The sequence below is a fragment of the Bufo gargarizans genome, chromosome 3, assembly GCF_014858855.1.
Source record: "Bufo gargarizans isolate SCDJY-AF-19 chromosome 3, ASM1485885v1, whole genome shotgun sequence".
NCBI lineage: Eukaryota > Metazoa > Chordata > Amphibia > Anura > Bufonidae > Bufo > Bufo gargarizans.
The window spans coordinates 393,821,939-393,842,253 of record NC_058082.1 but is presented as its reverse complement, the minus strand read 5'-3'; positions in this window follow the sequence as shown (position 1 = coordinate 393,842,253).

The following is a 20,315-nucleotide window of genomic DNA, read 5'->3' as shown; positions in this document are numbered from 1 at the left end:
ACTTATTTATCTCAAAGTGCCAACACGCACTTTAACCTGAATGCCAATATAGTATATCTTCCATGTACTTTATCATGTAGCTGTAATAGCCTGCCTACATTCAGTGCGCTGCCTGTGCTGTTCATAGTGAGCCCTGCGCTGATGAATGGCAGGAAAAGTCTAAGGCATACTGGTACACCATACCAGGGAGTGGGTGCCCACAGAGAGGGCTCTGAGTGCCACCTCTGGCACCCGTGCCATAGGTTTGCCACCACTGCCCTAGCCTAAAGCTGACCTACAGCAGTGAAGAAAAATGGCTGGGTTGTTATGGAAACCTGGAGTATGTGGAGACTAAGGGTCTGCAAGCTTCTATTGGCTGATGAGGGACATGTGATCGTGTGTATGGCAGTTGGGATATGAAGAGAAAGACTTGCAGACTTATATTGGCTAATGCAGGTCCTTTTTGGGGAATATCTCAGGAATGGTACATCTTAGAGAGCTGAGACCCCAACAAGATTTCTTTATATATATATAGATTGTGTAGGATCAGGGCAGCACTCCTGGTATCCGACCGATGGGTGCCAGCGGCGATAACACCTTACCAAGGTGTACAATGTAGAACAAAAAAGGCACCGCAGCACATCCGTAGGTGAAAAATAGTGGATCTTTATTCACCCTTGCAAGGGTGAATAAAGATCCACTATTTTTCCACCTACGGATGTGCTGCGGTGCCTTTTTTGTTCTATGTATATATATATATATATATATATATATACACAGGGAGTGCAGAATTACTAGGCAAGTTGTATTTTTGAGGATTAATTTTGTTATTGAACAACAACCATGTTCTCAATGAACCCAAAAAACTCATTAAGATCAAAGCTGAATATTTTTGGAAGTAGTTTTTAGTTTGTTTTTAGTTTTAGCTATTTTAGGGGGATATCTGTGTGTGCAGGTGACTATTACTGTGCATAATTATTAGGCAACCTAACAAAAAACAAATATATACCCATTTCAATTATTTATTTTTACCAGTGAAACCAATATAACATCTCAACATTCACAAATATACATTTCTGACATTCAAAAACAAATCAGTGACCAATATAGCCACCTTTCTTTGCAAGGACACTCAAGAGCCTGCCATCCATGGATTCTGTCAGTGTTTTGATCTGTTCACCATCAACATTGCGTGCAGCAGCAACCACAGCCTCCTAGACACTGTTCAGAGAGGTGTACTGTTTTCCCTCCTTGTAAATCTCACATTTGATGATGGACCACAGGTTCTCAATGGGGTTCAGATCAGCTGAACAAGGAGGCCATGTCATTAGATTTTCTTCTTTTATACCCTTTCTTGCCAGCCACGCTGTGGAGTACTTGGACGCGTGTGATGGAGCATTGTCCTGCATGAAAATCATGTTTTTCTTGAAGGATGCAGACTTCTTCCTGTACCACTGCTTGAAGAAGGTGTCTTCCAGAAACTGACAGTAGGACTGGGAGTTGAGCTTGACTCCATCCTCAACCCGAAAAGGCCCCACAAGCTCATCTTTGATGATACCAGCCCAAACCAGTACTCCACCTCCACCTTGCTGGCGTCTGAGTAGGACTGGAGCTCTCTGCCCTTTACCAATCCAGCCACGGGCCCATCCATCTGGCCCATAAAGACTCACTCTCATTTCATCAGTCCATAAAACCTTAGAAAAATCAGTCTTGAGATATTTCTTGGCCCAGTCTTGACGTTTCAGCTTGTGGGTCTTGTTCAGTGGTGGTCGTCTTTCAGCCTTTCTTACCTTGGCCATGTCTCTGAGTATTGCACACCTTGTGCTTTTGGGCACTCCAGTGATGTTGCAGCTCTGAAATATGGCCAAACTGGTGGCAAGTGGCATCTTGGCAGCTGCACGCTTGACTTTTCTCAGTTCATGGGCAGTTATTTTGCACCTTGGTTTTTCCACACGCTTCTTGCGACCCTGTTGACTATTTTGAATGAAATGCTTGATTGTTCGATGATCACGCTTCAGAAGCTTTGCAATTTTAAGAGTGCTGCATCCCTCTGCAAGATATCTCACTATTTTTGACTTTTCTGAGCCTGTCAAGTCCTTCTTTTGACCCATTTTGCCAAAGGAAAGGAGGTTGCCTAATAATTATGCACACCTGATATAGGGTGTTGATGTCATTAGACCACACCCCTTCTCATTACAGAGATGCACATCACCTAATATGCTTAATTCGTAGTAGGCTTTCGAGCCTATACAGCTTGGAGTAAGACAACATGCATAAAGAGGATGATGTGGTCAAAATACTAATTTGCCTAATAATTCTGCACTCCCTGTATAGACTAGCTGAAGGACCCAGCTTCGCTTGGGTATATTTAATCTATTTAATTTAAAGGGAACCTGTCATCAGCTTTAAGCTCACCTCATTGAGGGCAGCTTAAAATAGTGACAGGAATGATGATTTCAGCAGTATGTCACTCATGAGCTAAAAGTAAGTGGTTGCTGAGAACCAGCATCATTGCAGCTGAAAGGGATTTTCATAATCTTACTTTTGATACATCACAGATTAGACATATATTATACAAGCCTCATCTCTTGTGAAAAGCAGTACCTTGCATTAACATATCTCACACCCTCTGCCAGTCCTGGACACAATAGCAGCCTTCCTGACCAAACGGCTATTTAACATCTCACCTCACATACATTGACAGGAACCTGTGATTTCCTATTTAACTTGTTAGCATGGAGAGAAAAACCTGTTCAATGTAAAATAACCCTTTCATGTATTGTATATAGCAGATGTCAGCATTGTTTAGCAAAGTTTCAACTGTATATTGACAAACACATGTTTCCCAAAGCCTGCTGAGATCTATCAGGATTGTTGCAATTGGATCTGGAGGGACACTATGTTCCCACCCCCAACAAGCCCTATAAACTATGTGCTGGGAAAATAAAGATTTCAGATATTGACAACCTATGTTGAGTCAGGGCTGTCTTATCTCTCTGATCAGAAGCAAATGGGATATTCGTTGCACAGGGAAATATTCATGGGTTTGGAGGTCTGAAGCCTCATCATATAACCATCATAAACCTGCCTAGAAAAACAGCTAACAGCAGCACAGGCCTTAAAAAGAGTCAAATCTTCCTGAGAAGAGTCAGTTATTCAAAATCTCCTGCTCTCCCGCCCATCTGCTGATGATTGACAGTTCTCTCCTAGACAGAAAGGGAGAAAACTCGGTAGGAGACTGTCTATCATCAGCAGGTCGGCAAGGATGGCATGACTCTTCTCAGGTGGCCGTGACTCTTTTCCTGGCTCAGTCTGCAATGATTGTGATGTTGGATCTCGGCAACCACTTATTTATAACTTATAAATGACAGACCGCTAAAGTCAACTCACCTGTCTCTACTTTATGGTGCTGTTAGTATGGGCAGCATAAAGCTGATGACAGGTTCCGTTTAGGTCTCATGCACACGACCGTTGTGCGGCCGTTCCGTGCATTGGGGACCGCAATTGCAGTTCCCAATGCACAGGCAACTTCTGTGCAGCGGGCCGGACCCATTCAACTTGAATGGGTCCCTGCTCAGTCCCACCGCAAAAAAATATGACATGTCATATTTTTTTGCTTTGCGGAACAACGGAAAGAAAAACCATGGAAGCACTCCGGAGTGGTTCCGGTGTTCCATGACTCAAGTGAATGGGTCCTCATCCGTGATGCGGGGTTCACAGCTCATATGCCCTGGCAAAGCCGATTTCTCCATTCACATCAATCAATGTGGATAAATAAATCATTGCCGTTTTTTTTTTTTTATATATACAAAGTGTTTGCCAAAGCATATGAACACCGCCCCTCAGCTCATAAGCCTCGGCAAACATATCTTTTTTACTGCAGAGGAGAAATCTCGTCTTGCAGCGCCGCATACACCGACTTGTGCAATTGGACAGCAGCGCAATGCTTCTGTCAGAATGCACATCAGTGCTGCAGCTGGTTCATCGGTTGGTCCACCTAGAAGGTATAAAAAAACGAAAAAGAAAAAACCAGGCTGCAACGCAATAAATTTATTAACATGAACTTTATAATAACATTTGAACAGAACATTAACTTTTATCAACTTTTTTGAACTTTTGGAACAGAACAGTAACTTTTTTGCTTACCGGTGATTTTTGTTTTGTTTTGCTTTTTTTTACCTTTTTATAGGACAAACCTCTCCTTCCCCATGGGACAATGTGCAAAGCGCAAATCGCCCAGAGATGTGGCGAAGTACATTATGCACTTTGTCCCAGGTGAAAGGAGGGGTTTGCAGCAGCTCTGTGTGAAAGGGCCCTAAGAGCCCTGTGTGCCTGTCCTGTGAGATGCAATCCCTATGCTAATAGTGTACCTGTGTGTGGTACTTCCGGAAACACTCCCCTAAGCATAGGGCAGGGTGGTCAGGGCAGTCAGGACAGAAATAGCGGGTGTCACGCCTTATTCCACTTCTGCTACAGACACAACATCTTTTTCAGGGTGGGGCTTGGGTTGAGGTACCAGAAACGACATTGGGGAAATGTCGCTCGTGTAGACGGCTCACTACACTGGTGGGTGGGGCCACGGAACCTCCTGGATACAGGAGGTTCTCGATGATCTCTTCCTGAAATTTGAGGAAGGATCCTGTTCTCCCAGCCTTACTGTAGAGAACAAAACTATTGTACATAACCAATTGAATTAAATATACAGACACCTTCTTATACCAGCGTCTGGTGCGGCGGGACACTAAACAAGGAGCCAACATCTGGTCATTGAAGTCCACCCCTCCTATGAGCAAATTATAGTCGTGGACCGAGAGGGGCTTTTCAATGACACTGGTTGCTCGTTCAATTTGTATTGTCGTGTCTGCGTGAATGGAGTAGAGCATGTAAACGTCACGCTTGTCTCTCCATTTCACCGCAAGCAGTTCTTCGTTACACAAGGCAGCCCTCTCCCCCTTTGCAAGACGATTGGTAACGAGCCATTGGGGGAAGCCCCGGCGACTAGGTCGCGCGGTGCCACAGCAGCCAATCTGTTATAAAAACAAATGCCTGAAGAGGGGCACACTTGTGTAAAAATTGTCCACATAAAGATGGTACCCCTTGCCAAATAAGGGTGACACCAAGTCCCAGACTGTCTTCCCACTGTTCCCCAGGTAGTCAGGGCAACTGACCGGCTCCAGGGTCTGATCTTTACCCTCATAGACACGAAATTTGTGCATATAGCCTGTGGCCCTTTCACAGAGCTTAAACAATTTGACCCCATACCGGGCGGGCTTGCTTGGGATGTATTGTTTGAAGCCAAAGCGCCCGGTAAAATGTATAAGGGACTCGTCTGTGCAGATGTTTTGCTCAGGGGTATACAAATCAACAAATTTGGAGTTAAAGTGGTCTATGAGGGGCCGAATTTTGTGGAGCTGGTCAAAAGCTGGGTAGCCTCTGGGATGAGAGGTGCTGTTGTCACTAAAGTGCAGGAAACGCAGGATGGTCTCAAATCGTGTCCTGGACATGGCAGCAGAGAACATGGGCATGTGATGAATTGGGTTCGTGGACCAATATGACCGCAATTCATGCTTTTTTGTTAGGCCCATGTTGAGGAGAAGGCCCAGGATAATTTTAATTTTGGAAACTTGGATGGGTTTCCACCAGAAAGACTGGGCATAAAAGCTTCCCGGGTTGGCGGCTATAAATTGAGTGGCATACCAATTTGTTTCTGCCACGACTAAGTCCAACAGCTCCGCAGTCAAGAACAGCTAAAAAAAAACCAGTGCCGATCCGATCTGAGCTGTCTCAACCCGAACTCCAGACTGGGCGGTGAAAGGGGGAACTACTGGTGCGGCTGAAGTTGGGGGCTGCCAATCACGGTTTGCCAGCACCTCAGGGACTCTAGGGGCTCTATGGGCCTGTCTGTGCGGTGGCTGTGACGGGGGAACTACTGCACATGCCACCGTACCAGCTTCAACTGCCCTTCTGGTGCTCGCCACTTCACCATGTTGTACGGCAGTGCTGGTACTAGGTCCAGGATGCGCTGCGCTGCTGTTGTATGCCTCACCATGTAATCCGACAGCGCCAGCCCCACTCTGCTGCCCTTGAAGCGGATCCTGCGCAACCTGTGGTCTAGCAACACGGGGCCGGGTACGCCTGGTGGTATCAGGGACCTCAACCTCATCGTCCGAACTTTGGGTCAGACTGCCACTGCTTTCTACAGGTTCGTATTCTAACCCGCTGGATTCGTCAGATGAGGGTTCCCATTCCTCATCCGACTGGGTCAGAAGCCTGTAGGCCTCTTCAGAAGAATACCCCTTATTTGTCATTTGGTCAACTAAATTTAGGGGGTATTCCCTGAGACTACCCAAGAAAAAAAGCAAGCCTGTCTTACAAATGGGAGGCTAGAAAAGTACTGGAAGTCGCTGCGATTAATAAAAAATATCAAAACGTATTTTTTTTTTTCACCGCAGCGCTTGTAAAGTGATTGTGCAGTGATCAAAAAATGTTCACGAACTGGGGCTGATAACCCAAATGAATCCTCACTTTGTATCCTCAGGGCTGTGGAGTCCTGAGAGTTTGAATATTGTGATACAGGTGGGATAATTGCGGTGATCAGTCCCTGCTCAAAACAATGGTATTTCTCTATATTTACATAAATGTGATAATTACACACCTATAAAATTATTTTTAACCTATGGTGATATAATTGGTCCTAAGTGGTATTGCCGCTTAATTATCCTGTGTCGCTAATTCATAAACCATATAGACAAAGTTTCCTCTATATTGATATAACCGGTCTCTTTATATATCCGCAAAAATTTTTGCAAAATATAGCCAGTCTTTTTTATCTATAGTGTCATATATCTTCTATATGAAAGAATCTTCATATAGAAGAGAGGATAAAAATATATATATATATATATATATATATATATATATATAAAAATTGTATTATCCTTCAGGCGGACATAAAAAACGCCTGTAAGTTTTTTTTAATCAAGTATCTTAATTTGATTTGTGCAAGCAGTGAAACAAAGGGACAATTGTATGTGCAAAAATATATAATCGTTTATTATAAAAACCAATAATATAAAAACAATACAACTGCAAAACAAATGATGAAGTTACAAAGTAACACCCAAAATGTACCACAAATGACACACCCCTATCTGATCAGCACAGTATGATTTAATGATTTATGACAACCAGTGTCATACTTTTAACAAACGGACTCATATACCAAGAGAAACTCAGGATCTTCTGTTATCAAACAGGCTATAACAATAAAATACAGATTTACAGGAAAATAACTGTTATCCCTCTACTCTGTTTTCCTATGACCAATCAAAAATATATGATATTAATATGATAAAATATTCAGCTCGGCAATCGGACTAAGGAAAAAACCTTTCCAAGGGTTTAGTCCTCTTTTCAAATAATGTCAGATCTTCCATTAACAATATGCATCTTTGCTAAGAGAATAATCAGCATTATGGAGGCACCTAAGACTATATATTCCCACAGTATGGGAACTCTTGGCTATATACCGAGAGAAATCTTATTACTATCATGAGTAGTAAACAAAATATACGTTACCGGGTCAAAGGCAGACAGAGTTCAGATGGGACCAGTTCTGAAGAACTTTCCTAGTAATCCACAAAGAATAATCCAAGTTTCTTCTGATAAAGTTTTTATTTTTGATTGAATGAATGGATCAATGGATATATGGATCTTTTTCTCTCTCTCTCTAGTTCTCTCTTGCTACCCCGCACACGAGTAATTATTCCCCCCCTTATCTAAGAACCATCCCCTTTAGATTAGGGATTCCCAATCAGGTAAGGTGGGTGTACTTGCATGCTAATAATACCATGATGCCATATCAACTCCCAATATGGTCAAGAACAAATAATGAAATAATATAATATTGTCCATCTGCCTCCAGATGGCACTGCGGTATTGTAAATGAACATCACAACTTTTAAGCATTAAAATTAAATATCTAATATGTTTTCAGGACCTTGTTGACCTTTCTTAATAAATCATTAAGGAAGGTCTTTCCCTGACACTTTTAATTACCTATATCCTGGACTTGTTAAAGTTGACTGTCTTCTATCTTTTTGAAATATAGTTTGACTTGATGAAAATTTTAATAGCGGCTTTGATGCTTGGCATCGGAACTTGTACATTTCACTTATCTACATCCATGAATAACTATTGTTTTGAAATAACGTTTTCTCTTCTCAGAAAATCCAATTAACATAAACTTACTTGTTTCTATACCTTCTACAATACCTTCTAAATGATAAATACATGGTATAACATATATATAAATCGATACATTGTTACACATAGATAATACATTATATGAATTATTGATTAACATATGTAAACTAAATATACCATGCAGAGATATATATAATTATGAATATATAAATTGAACTTCATATAGCAGGTGTGCCTCAAGGACATGAAACCTTATCAAGTAACCTTGTTCCCTCCAGACATATATGTCTTAGGGAATTGACTTACTCCTTACAGATGGTCCCATATCTTTAGCAATAACTTTTAAACACAATGTCCGTTTATGTTCACAATTATTTTTTTATAAATTAAACTTGCCATGAACTCATCTTGGCTTCCTCAGCCACATAATAGAACTTTGGTTCAGGCTGATTTTATTCTTAAAGGCAATGAGATGAGCATACATCTTGATCATATTGTATACGTATGAAAATGCACAACAATAGGCAACTGTTGTATTTGTATCCAGGTTGAATCGCTGTGACGAAAGTCCTTAGTATATATCTCTAATACAGTTCGTTATTTCCCCATAGTTGTTTTGTAACATATCACATACCACTGTGTGGGCTTACCTTTGCCAGTAACTTGCTGGGACTTGCGAATAGGTCTGTACTCCGCACTGTATGCCGGCGTCCCTGTTGTGGAGTTAGTCGCATCCCACGTGTCTCTCACCGCTGATTTCAAAGTCCGATTTGGTGTGAGGATCACGTACCTTTCAGGCGCAGGTAGATGACGTCTTCAAGTCTTTTTTTAAAGAGGGTAGAAAAAGTTCCTATTTCTTCAAAGTGCACTTGAATTCATAGAAGCGAGGTATTTGTCCAAGGTCCTACGCCAGACGAGTTTTGGGGAGACGCTGTCCCCTTCCTCAGTGGCATACACCGATTCTATAAATCATTGTATTTTATACTGATTTTCGGTCTTTCTCAAAATCCGTTCTGGATTTGAATAGTGTCCCAAAAGCTGGTCTGGATCCACTTCTTTACAGCATTCTGGACTGCTTGCGGTTTCAATGCGGCTTTTTTTGTAAAGATGCGTTTTTTTCACTATATTTGCAATTTTATGTATATAGTTGGATCCAATTAAAAATATTGCTTTTTGGTGTTTCATTTTCATGTTGTTGTCTTCTATATATGGGATATATTACCATCTCAATAATATGTTTTTACCCCTATCTTTTTTTCTTTTTCTCTTTTTTTTCTTTTTGAAATGAGAACTCTTCACCATAAATGTTAACAGTATTAAAAACATATATGAATCGATATATAAAAAAAATAATTAAAAAAATAAATAGTATGTATCAGCTGCAGACTTTCATAGCTTTCATGGCAGAAATATTTTCTCCCTACAAAGGGGTCTATTTGGGGTCATATTTGACTGAGAACGAATACGGTTTATCTGCATTTTTCTTATAAATTATGTTTTCACTTCAATTGGTGTTTCTATGGTTTATAGGGTCCATTTTTTTGATATTTCACATATGGAATAATACCATAGCGGCTTCATAGGTAAAATGAGGGGAATGGAGGTGAGCGGGTCTCTTAACCTTTTTCTTGCTAATACTATTATAGATCTGACTGTGATCAGTTCTGATCACTTACAGATACTATAAAAGTACCAATGCTGACCCCATAAGTGCCATCCACAGATGCCCCCCCACCCCGTAAGTGCCATCCACAGATGCTCCCCCCATATGTGCCATCCACAGATGCTCCCCCATATGTGCCATCCACAGATGCTCCCCCCATAAGTGCCATCCACAGATGCCCCCCCATAAGTGCCATCCACAGATGCACCCCCATAAGTGCCATCCACAGATGCACCCCCCATAAGTGCCATCCACAGATGCACCCCCCATAAGTGCCATCCACAGATGCACCCCCTATAAGTGCCATCCACAGATGCACCCCCCATAAGTGCCATCCACAGATGCACCCCCCATAAGTGCCATCCACAGATGCACCCACCATAAGTGCCATCCACAGATGCACCCCCCATAAGTGCCATCCACAGATGCACCCCCATAAGTGCCATCCACAGATGCACCCCCCATAAGTGCCATCCACAGATGCCCCCCCCCCCCCCCCCATAAGCTGGGTAATAGGTCAGTGATAATATCTGAGACTGGGAAATCTGGGTAATAAGTCTGTGATTGTATCGGACATCGGGCAAGCTGGGTAATAAGTCTGTAATAATATCTGAGACCGGGAAAGCTGGGTAATAAGTCAGGGATAATATCTGATATCAGGAAAGCTGGGTAATAAGTAAGTGATAATATCAGACACCGGGAAAGCTGGGTAATAAGTCAGTGATAATATCTAATACCGGGAAAGCTGGGTAATAAGTCTGTGATAATATCAGACACCGGAAAAGCTGGGTAATAAGTCAGTGATAATATCTGAGACCGGGAAAGCTGGGTAATAAGTCTGTAATAATATTGTACACCGGGAAAGCTGGGTAATAAGTCAGGGATAATATCTGATATCGGGAAAGCTGGGTAATAAGTCAGTGATAATATCAGACACCGGGAAAGCTGGGTAATAAGTCAGTGATAATATCTAATACTGGGAAAGCTGGGTAATAAGTCTGTGATAATATCAGACACCGGGAAAGCTGGGTAATAAGTCAGTGATAATATCTGAGACCGGGAAAGCTGGGTAATAAGTCTGTAATAATATTGTACACCGGGAAAGCTGGGTAATCAGTCAGTGATAATATCTGAGACCGGGAAAGCTGGGTAATAAGTCTGTAATAATATTGTACACCGGGAAAGCTGGGTAATAAGTCTTTGATTGTATCGGACATCGGGAAAGCTGGGTAATAAGTCAGTGAATATATCTATCTACAGTTGCAAGGAAAAGTATGTGAACCCTTTGGAATTATATGGATTTCTGCACAAATTGGTCATAACATGTAATCTGATCTTCATCTAAGTCACAACAATAGACAATCACAGTCTGCTTAAACTAATAACACACAAAGAATTAAATGTTACCATGTTTTTATTGAACACACCATGTAAACATTCACAGTGCAGGTGGAAAAAGTATGTGAACCCTTAGACTAATGACATTTCCAAGAGCTAATTGGAGTGAGGTGTCAGCCAACTTGAGTCCAATCAATGAGATGAGATTGGAGGTGTTGATTACAGCTGCCCTGCCCTATAAAAACACACACCAGTTCTGGGTTTGCTTTTCACAAGAAGCATTGCCTGATGTGAATGATGCCTCGCACAAAAGAGCTCTCAGAAGACCTACGATTAAGAATTGTTGACTTGCATAAAGCTGGAAAGGGCTATAAAAGTATCTCCAAAAGCCTTGCTGTTCATCAGTCCACGGTAAGACAAATGGTCTATAAATGAAGAAAGTTCAGCACTGCTACTACTCTCCCTAGGAGTGGCCGTCCTGTAAAGATGACTGCAAGAGCACAGCGCAGACTGCTCAAAGAGGTGAAGAAGAATCCTAAAGTGTCAGCTAAAGACTTACAAAAGTCTCTGGCACATGCTAACATCCCTGTTAGCGAATCTACGATACGTAAAACACTAAACAAGAATGGATTTCATGGGAGGATACCACAGAGGAAGCCACTGCTGTCCAAAAAAAACATTGCTGCACGTTTACAGTTTGCACAAGAGCACCTGGATGTTCCACAGCAGTACTGGCAAAATATTCTGTGGACAGATGAAACCAAAATTGAGTTGTTTGGAAGAAACACACAACACTATGTGTGAAGAAAAAGAAGCACAGCACACCAACCTCAAAACCTCATCCCAACTGTGAAGTATGGTGGTGGGGGCATCATGGTTTTGGGCTGCTTTGCTGCGTCAGGGCCTGGACGGATTGCTATCATCGAAGGAAAAATGAATTCCCAAGTTTATCAAGACATTTTGCAGGAGAACTTAAGGCCATCTGTCCACCAGCTGAAGCTCAACAGAAGATGGGTGTTGAAACAGGACAACGACCCAAAGCATAGAAGTAAAGTCAGAGTCCTGTCAGAGTCCGGTACAGTAAGCGCCGCCCAGCTCATCAATATTCACTTCGCTGGGCGGCGCTTACTGTCCCCGACTTCACAAGATCCGGTGCAAGCGCAGTGCACTGTTCAGCGCAGCGCTTCAGAGCGGGGACAGCAGAAGCCGCCCAGCAAACTGAATATTCATGAGCTGGGTGGCGCTTCAAAGCGGCAGTTGGGGAGGCTGGCTGGGCGCAAGTTTACTGTATGTATAATGTGGACAGGGGGGATACTTATATGATTGTAATACCCATTATAAGACCTGTACTGCCATATATATACCTCAATATGCTTATTGGCCCTGTCAGTGTCCCTTTAAGCAGACTGTGATTGTCTATTGTTGTGACTTAGATGAAGATCAGATCACATTTTATGACCAATTTGTGCAGAAATCCATATCATTCCAAAGGATTCACATACTTTTTATTGCAACTGTATATCTAGCACAGATCATATGGCTACTAGCTAGCATGCATTTGGGCTGTAGTAATTTATTGTTTTTGCTGCACAGAACGGGTTTGTAACACAGGTTTTATGTGTAAAAGTGTATTAGAATGCAGGACAGCCACAAGTTACTACATTAGTTCACTAGTATTGGTCAGTGGTCACTGAGTGATTCCCCAGCAGGGGGATGGGCTTTACATACTCTGCAGGCTGCCAAACTGATGACTCATCCACATGAACGAGCACGCAAGGACTGAGCTCTCAGGGTGAGTCATGAGGAGGCGTGGCCGCCCTTCACTCAACTGCCTGAGCCAAACCAGGAAGTTAACAGGACATCTACTGCTGGTAAGATTGAAAAAGCAAGATGGGAATACCCCTTTAACACCTTATATTTATAAATATAAAGTGTTAAATGGCTTCTGATTCTTTTTTTTTTTTTAAATCATTAGCCTGCCAGCGATGATCATTGGCTGGCAGGTGATGAAATACTCCTCTAACTTTTGCCGGCCCGAATTCCGCATGCGCGGGCCGGCTGTGTGCTTAATCTCGCGTCTCACGAGATGACGCACGGCTGCATCTACGAGGAATGAATCGACCACCTCCGGACCGCGATCCTGCGGAGGCGGTTAAAGCTCTCCTACAGCAGTGAATTAAAATGGCTGGGTTGTTATGGAAACCTGGAGTAAAACTGTGTATGTGGAGGCTGGAGGACCTGTGAGCTTCTTTTGGCTGATAAGGGTCATGTGACCAAGCTTCTATTGGCTAATGCATTTTTTGGGAGTATCTCAGGAACGGTATGTCCTAGAGAGCTGAGACCTTCCCGGTCACCTGATGTACCTGTGTGGCAAATTTCGTGATTGTAAATGGGATGGTGCGGATTCCTTTAGCGCAAATACATACACACATACATACACTCAGCTTTATATAATATACTAGCTGAAGAACCTGGCTTCGCTCAGGTATATTTAATCTATTTCATTTAATGTTTGTGTGTGTCGTTAAGATATCAACACTATCATCTATAATAGTGACATCTACAGTACCCCGCCCCCTTAACAGTGACCTCCACAGCCCCCTACTCCTTAACACTGACCCCCCCCCCACAGTGCCCGTCCCTTAAAATTGGACCTCCACAGCAGCCCACCCCCTTAACTTTGAACTTTACAGCAGCCTTCCCCTATAAGTGACTTTCACAGCATACCACCCCCTTGACAGTGACCTCCACAGTGGCCCGCCCCCTTAACAGTGGCCTTTACTGGATCGGGGGTGTGTCCTTTTGAACAGCTCACTCTAAGACAGCAGCACTGTACTGTCTGAGTATGAGCTGCAGAGAGAAAGTCACCCTCCCTCCCACCTCTGCAGCTGACAGAAGTTGATTTTTACCTTCATTTCTTTAATCCCTGTTGGCTAAGGAGTGGAGGGGGCGTGGTCTAACCAGATATGGGCGTGGCTTAGCGGGACCTAGAAGTTGATTTTTAACTTCATTGTTTCAATCTCAGTCGGCTGAGGAGTGGGAAGGGGCGTGGCCTAACTGGATCGGGAGCGTGTCCTTTTGAAAAGCTCACTCTAAGGCCTCATGCACATGACCGTTGTGTGCACCTGTGGCCGTTGTTCCGTGATTTTCTGCGGACCCATTGACTTTCAATGGGTCCGTTGAAAACTCGGTTAAAATGCACCGTTTGTCATCCGCCTCCGTGATCCGTGTATCCTGTCCGTCAAAAAAATACGACCTGTCCTATTTTTTGGACAACGGTTCACGGACCCATTCAAGTCAATGGGTCTGTGAAAGAACACGGATGCACACAAGATTGGCATCCGCGTCCATGATCCGTGGCCGTAGGTTACTTTCATACAGATGGATCCGAAGATCCGTCTGCATAAAAGCTTTTTCAGAGCTGAGTTTTCACTTCGTGAAAACTCAGATCCGACAGTATATTCTAACACAGAGGCGTTCCCATGGTGATGGGGACGCTTCTAGTTAGAATATACTACGAACTATGTACATGACTGTCCCCTGCTGCCTGGCAGCACCCGATCTCTTACAGGGGTCTGTGATCTGCACAATTAACCCCTCAGGTGCTGCACCTGAAGGGGTTAATTGTGTGTATTATAGCCCCCTGTAAGAGATCAGGGGCTGCCAGGCAGCAGGGGGCAGACCCCCCTCCCTCCCCAGTTTTAATCTCATTGGTGGCCAGTGCTGCCCCCCCTCTATTGTAATAATATCATTGGTGGCCAGTGTGCGGCCTCCCCCCCCCCCAGCGGAGAGTTCTGATCGGAGTCCCAGTTTAATCGCCGGGGATCCGATCGGTAACCATGACGCTACTGCAGTCCTGGTTGCCATGGTTACTTAGCAATATTAGAAGCATCATACTTACCTGCTGCGCTGTCTGTGACCGGCCGGGAGCTCCTCCTACTGGTAAGTGACAGATCATTAAGCAATGTGCCGCACAGACCTGTCACTTACCAGTAGGAGGAGCTCCCGGCCGGTCACAGACAGCGCAGCAGGTAAGTATGATGCTTCTAATATTGCTAAGTAACCATGGCAACCAGGACTGCAGTAGCGTCCTGGTTGCCATGGTTACCAATCGGAGCCCCAGCGATTAAACTGTGACTCCGAACAGAACTCTCCGCTGCCACCAATGATCGGGGGGGAGAGGGGAGGCCGCACACTGTGCCACCAATGATATTAATACAATAGAGGGAGGGAGGGGGGCCGGGGGGGCCGCACACTGGCCACCAATGATAGTACAATAAAGGGAGGGAGGGGGGCCACACACTGGCCACCAATGATATTAATACAATAGAGGGGGGGGGGGCGCACTGGCCACCTTTCCTTTTGTGCCCTGCCGTGTGCCTGTTCAGCAGTTTACAACCACATATGGGGTGTTTCTGTAAACTACCGAATCAGAACCATAAATATTGAGTTTTGTTTGGCTGTTAACCCTTGCTTTGTAACTGGAAAAAATAAATAAAAATGTCTATTTAAAAAAAAAAAATCTATTTTCCTTTAATTCTTGTGGAACACCTAAAGGGTTAACAAAGTTTGTAAAATCAATTTTGAATACCTTGAGGGGTGTAGTTTCTAGAACGGGGTCATTTTTGGGTGGTTTCTATTATGTAAGCCTCACAAAGTGACTTCAGACCTGAACTGGTCCTTAAAAAGTTGCTTTTTGAAAATTTCTGAGAAATTTCAAGATTTGCTTCTAAACTTCTAAGCCTTGTAACGTCCCCCAAAAATAAAAATGTCATTCCCAAAATGATCCTAACATGAACTAGACATATGGGTGAAATAGAAATCTGAAATAATCTGTTGCAGAAAAATGTTAATAGTGTAATCAGTTCACATCAAAGTTTGTGTAAGGAAAAAGGTAAATCCATTCCCATCAGCCGCAGTAAGAGACAGACCCAGTTGCTACCATCTTGATTGAAAATTCTGAGCATCTCCTCCCGCCCTGCTCAGTGTGTTCACTTTTATTAACTAACAAAAGGTGTAAAAGGGGCTGGCCCAAGACAAGGATGCAGGAAGTGATGACATACAGGAAGTGATGACATACAGGAAGTGATGACATAGGAAGACAAGCATTTAGAATAACATAACCAGCTAACAAACACATGTATACAATAATCTAACATTACCACTGGAGTGAACTTTATCCAGCCTTGCTCAGTGATCAATGCCAGATAAAGTTACTATGATCCTCATGCATGTTTATTTACAGGACAACGTCATTATCTCCAGCGGCTGATCAGGCGCACTAGAGACAACAAACGCACGTTCCTTTCGTTTATATTGTTACTCTTAACAAATGCATCCACGCCAAGCCAATAAATCCGCGTCTTGCGCGGGGGCCCTAGCCGGCATCCATACATGAGCCAACAAAACACTGCTCTGCTGAAAACATCAGTCTCCCCCGGCCCACAGCCCAGTGCTTAGCACATGGACAATTCACCGACGGAGACCCCTGCGCCCAGAAGCTGTGACAGGACATACACGGGAAGATATCCACTCCAATGGTTTACCCTAACACTGAGAGACATGATGACAATACACAATATATCAAATACACAGCCTAATAAAATTTCCACAACAGTCCCTCCTCTTTGTCATATGCTCCCCAGTGTCCCTTGACGAATCTCGATCTTCTTCTTTGAAAAAAAAAAACTGTCTTGTCTACGAAAAGTCCTGAATCCATAAAACAAAACAGATGATGGGAAACAGAAAGTCAATCTTGACACGTAGCTTAAAAAAAATCTTGACTTGAGATTATTTTTTTCGAGAGCTGACTCAGGAGGTGGTGTTTCGCGCTGGTCGCGGGCTGGTTTAGAATCCTCTGCATCTGGTCCATGGTCTTCAGGGCATCTTCTCTGTTCGGGCTTCGGTAACTCAGTTGACTAGACATCAGGAACATCTCAGTCCGGCGTATAGAAGGAATGGAAACAAAAAACATAAGTACATGTCCTATTTCCTTTCGCCCGGATCCAATGGAAAACCAGTGAGCCCCAAGACCTCCCAAAGCTTTAAAAAGGATTCCAACCCTCACTAGTCATAGCTCTGCCTCTGAGCTGCTCCTGTCAGTATGGGCCTGACCCTTGTCTATGGTGTCTGCTAGCCAGGTATAACCGTCATCTTATTCACAGAAACCCTCCTCTGGACGCTCTACTGATGTTTCTCGGTGATCTCTCTCACTGCCTCAACGGTTTCATTGAACATCTCATCCACTATGGAAGAGGAATTGTTCAATCACTTCATAAGTCCAACTCCCCAGCCCGTCCAGCCAGAAAATAACTCCCTTCCAGCTCTCCCTGCCCTTCTTACCTCCTTCCACACCATCAGTTTCTCCCAATCGGCTGCAAAGTAAGATGCAGGGAAAAGCTTCACTAGGACACATGAACCTCTGGCATTAGGGGGAATTACCTTATAAGCGGCTAACCTGCATAGGAAATAGTACAGACCCGTCAACTCTACACAAGAACTTCTGACGGTCACGGGCTTCCAGTAATAACTTAATATACTGAGGGATCGCTCCCTGAGTCTGAACGTCACACCCTTTTTTCCAGCAGATATAATCTGGTCTATGGGTGTTATTAAAGAGATTGGGGGTTTCATTAGTAAGGTTGTCCATTTTACCTTCCTCACAACTGGAGGATCCCACAAACTTATGCCCTTTACCATATCTACGGGCCGCCTAGCTGCCCGGACACCCATACAGGATTAACAAGCGAGGAGCAGGAGCCAGAGATATTATTAAACCTATAGCTGATATTACCCTATAGGAATGTAAAACCAGTTCTATCAACAAACTTTAAACTAAACAAATAAACAAAAGTGATACTCTGCATTCTTTGACTTAGTTGAGCAGCTTCTTGCAGTGACCGGTGTGGATCCAGTTGTCTCGTCCCTCGAACTTCAGAGAGCTTGTCGTCATCAACAGCACCTGGAATGGCCCAAGATATCTCGGCTCTAGTCCCGTCCTCGGATGTTTCTTTAGCACGACCCATTCACCTGGTTGACTAAAAATGAACACTGGTTATTGAGTCTGGGTCCGGGAGAGAGTGGTGGACATCGGGTGATAACCCGTGGGGCTGCCTGTGGGCATACCTGATGGAATAAAGGATTACAGCTAAACATTCAGGCCATGGATCGGCCGTGATTTTTACCTTCTTTGCAAAAATCTGAATCAATTAAAAACATACACATAAAGCAAAATAGACCGCACAGTAAAATGTCCACACAATCTGTGTAGGGCTGCAATCTCGTATGCAACTCAGGTCAGGTATATGACCGCATGGATGCAAATTCAATTGGTGTGCAAACTCAGCAGGCAGTATAGGTCAAATGTTTTAACCAATATAGTCTTGTCCAAAACTTCATACAGGCCCCAAAGGGCAAAGTACATTACCCCTCCTGCGTCCCCTCGATCTTGCTCCAGCCACTTGGACTCAGGTCTATAACGCGGCGTCCCACGTGACCTGACAGCGTCCCACGTGATGCACGTAGCTGTTGTAAGGCTGGTCAGTGCGCTGGGTCCTGAGATCCGGACCGTATGGTTGTATCTGCACTGGAGATCACTCCCTGGGGGTCCGAGGGGTATGGTAACTTTTGGTACTGTCACCTCAGAGTTCCAATGGAAAGTCCTGTGCTGTTATGAACCAAACCGGACGCGTTTCGGGGATCAAGCCCCTTCCTCAGCGGTAATGACAGCTTCCATAGACATTTTCCCTTTTATACCCTTCTTTTCTTGAGCAGAGCATTCTGGGACCTCGATCACATTGAGATCCCGGTATGGATCAGTTCATTTGAAGCCGTGCTCATTTCATATACACTTGAGCACGGCTTCAAATGAACTGATCCATACCGGGATCTCAATGTGATCGAGGTCCCAGAATGCTCTGCTCAAGAAAGGAGGGTATAAAAGGGAAAATGTCTATGGAAGCTGTCATTAGGAAGGGGCTTGATCCCCGAAAAGCATCCGGTTTGGTTCATGACAGCACAGGACTTTCCATTGGAACTCTGAGGTGACAGTACCAAAAGTCACCGTACCCCTCGGACCCCCAGGGAGTGATCTCCAGTGCTCATACAACCATACGGTCCGGATCTTAGGACCCAGCGCACTGACCAGCCTTACAACAGCTACGTGCATCACGTAGGACGCTGTCAGGTCACGTGGGACGCCGCGTTATAGACCTGAGTCCAAGTGGCTGAAGCAAGATAAAGGGGATGCAGGAGGGGTAATGTACTTTGCCCTATGGGGCCTGTATGAAGTTTTGGACAAGACTATATTGGTTAAAACATTTGACCTATACTGCCTGCTGAGTTTGCACACCAATTGAATTTGCATCCATGCGGTCATATACCTGACCTGAGTTGCATACGAGATTGCAGCCCTACACAGATTGTGTGGACATTTTACTGTGCGGTCTATTTTGCTTTATGTGTATGTTTTTAATTGCATGTTTTCATTTGCATGTTTTTAGATATATGTGAGTACGTTTTTAGCTTTGTCACCATTTTAGCTATTATTTTAGGTAATAAATTGGGATTACTGACATCCTGCCTTGATGTTCTCTGATAATTGAGTGCCCTCCAGTTACTATATTACTTTGCACTTTTTTAACCGGATTTGGGTGAATCCGTGGAGTAAGCACCAGGTCTTTGTGAAGAGGCAAGGTGAGCCGCTGAACACGATTGTATTATGGTTTAGAAATTGATTGACATTTGATAGGTTAGAAAGTTTAAAGATCGTTGTTTTCTGCATCACTTTCCCCCCTTCTCATCGTCCTTAAAACCAGGACGAAGAGAAGCTGGATTAAACATGGTGCATCGTGTCAAGGTTAGATAGAGGGATGAGGGAGGGATGAAAGAGAGAGATAGAGAAAGATCAAAGCAACCCTGTCAGTAGTGGAGGTGGAAGTGACAGTTAGGGACTCACTTACCTCGGGTACTGGTTGTTTCAGTAGGCCTGGGTTTAGTGGATCCGGCCTGTTTCAGCAAAGTCAGCCCAGATAGAGCCTCCTCTGCTTCCTGCATCGGATCCCTAAACTCAGTTTACCCCTCAGGCCAGGCCGTACATCACTCGGTTCTTCCGGATTAAAACCGGGTTCTG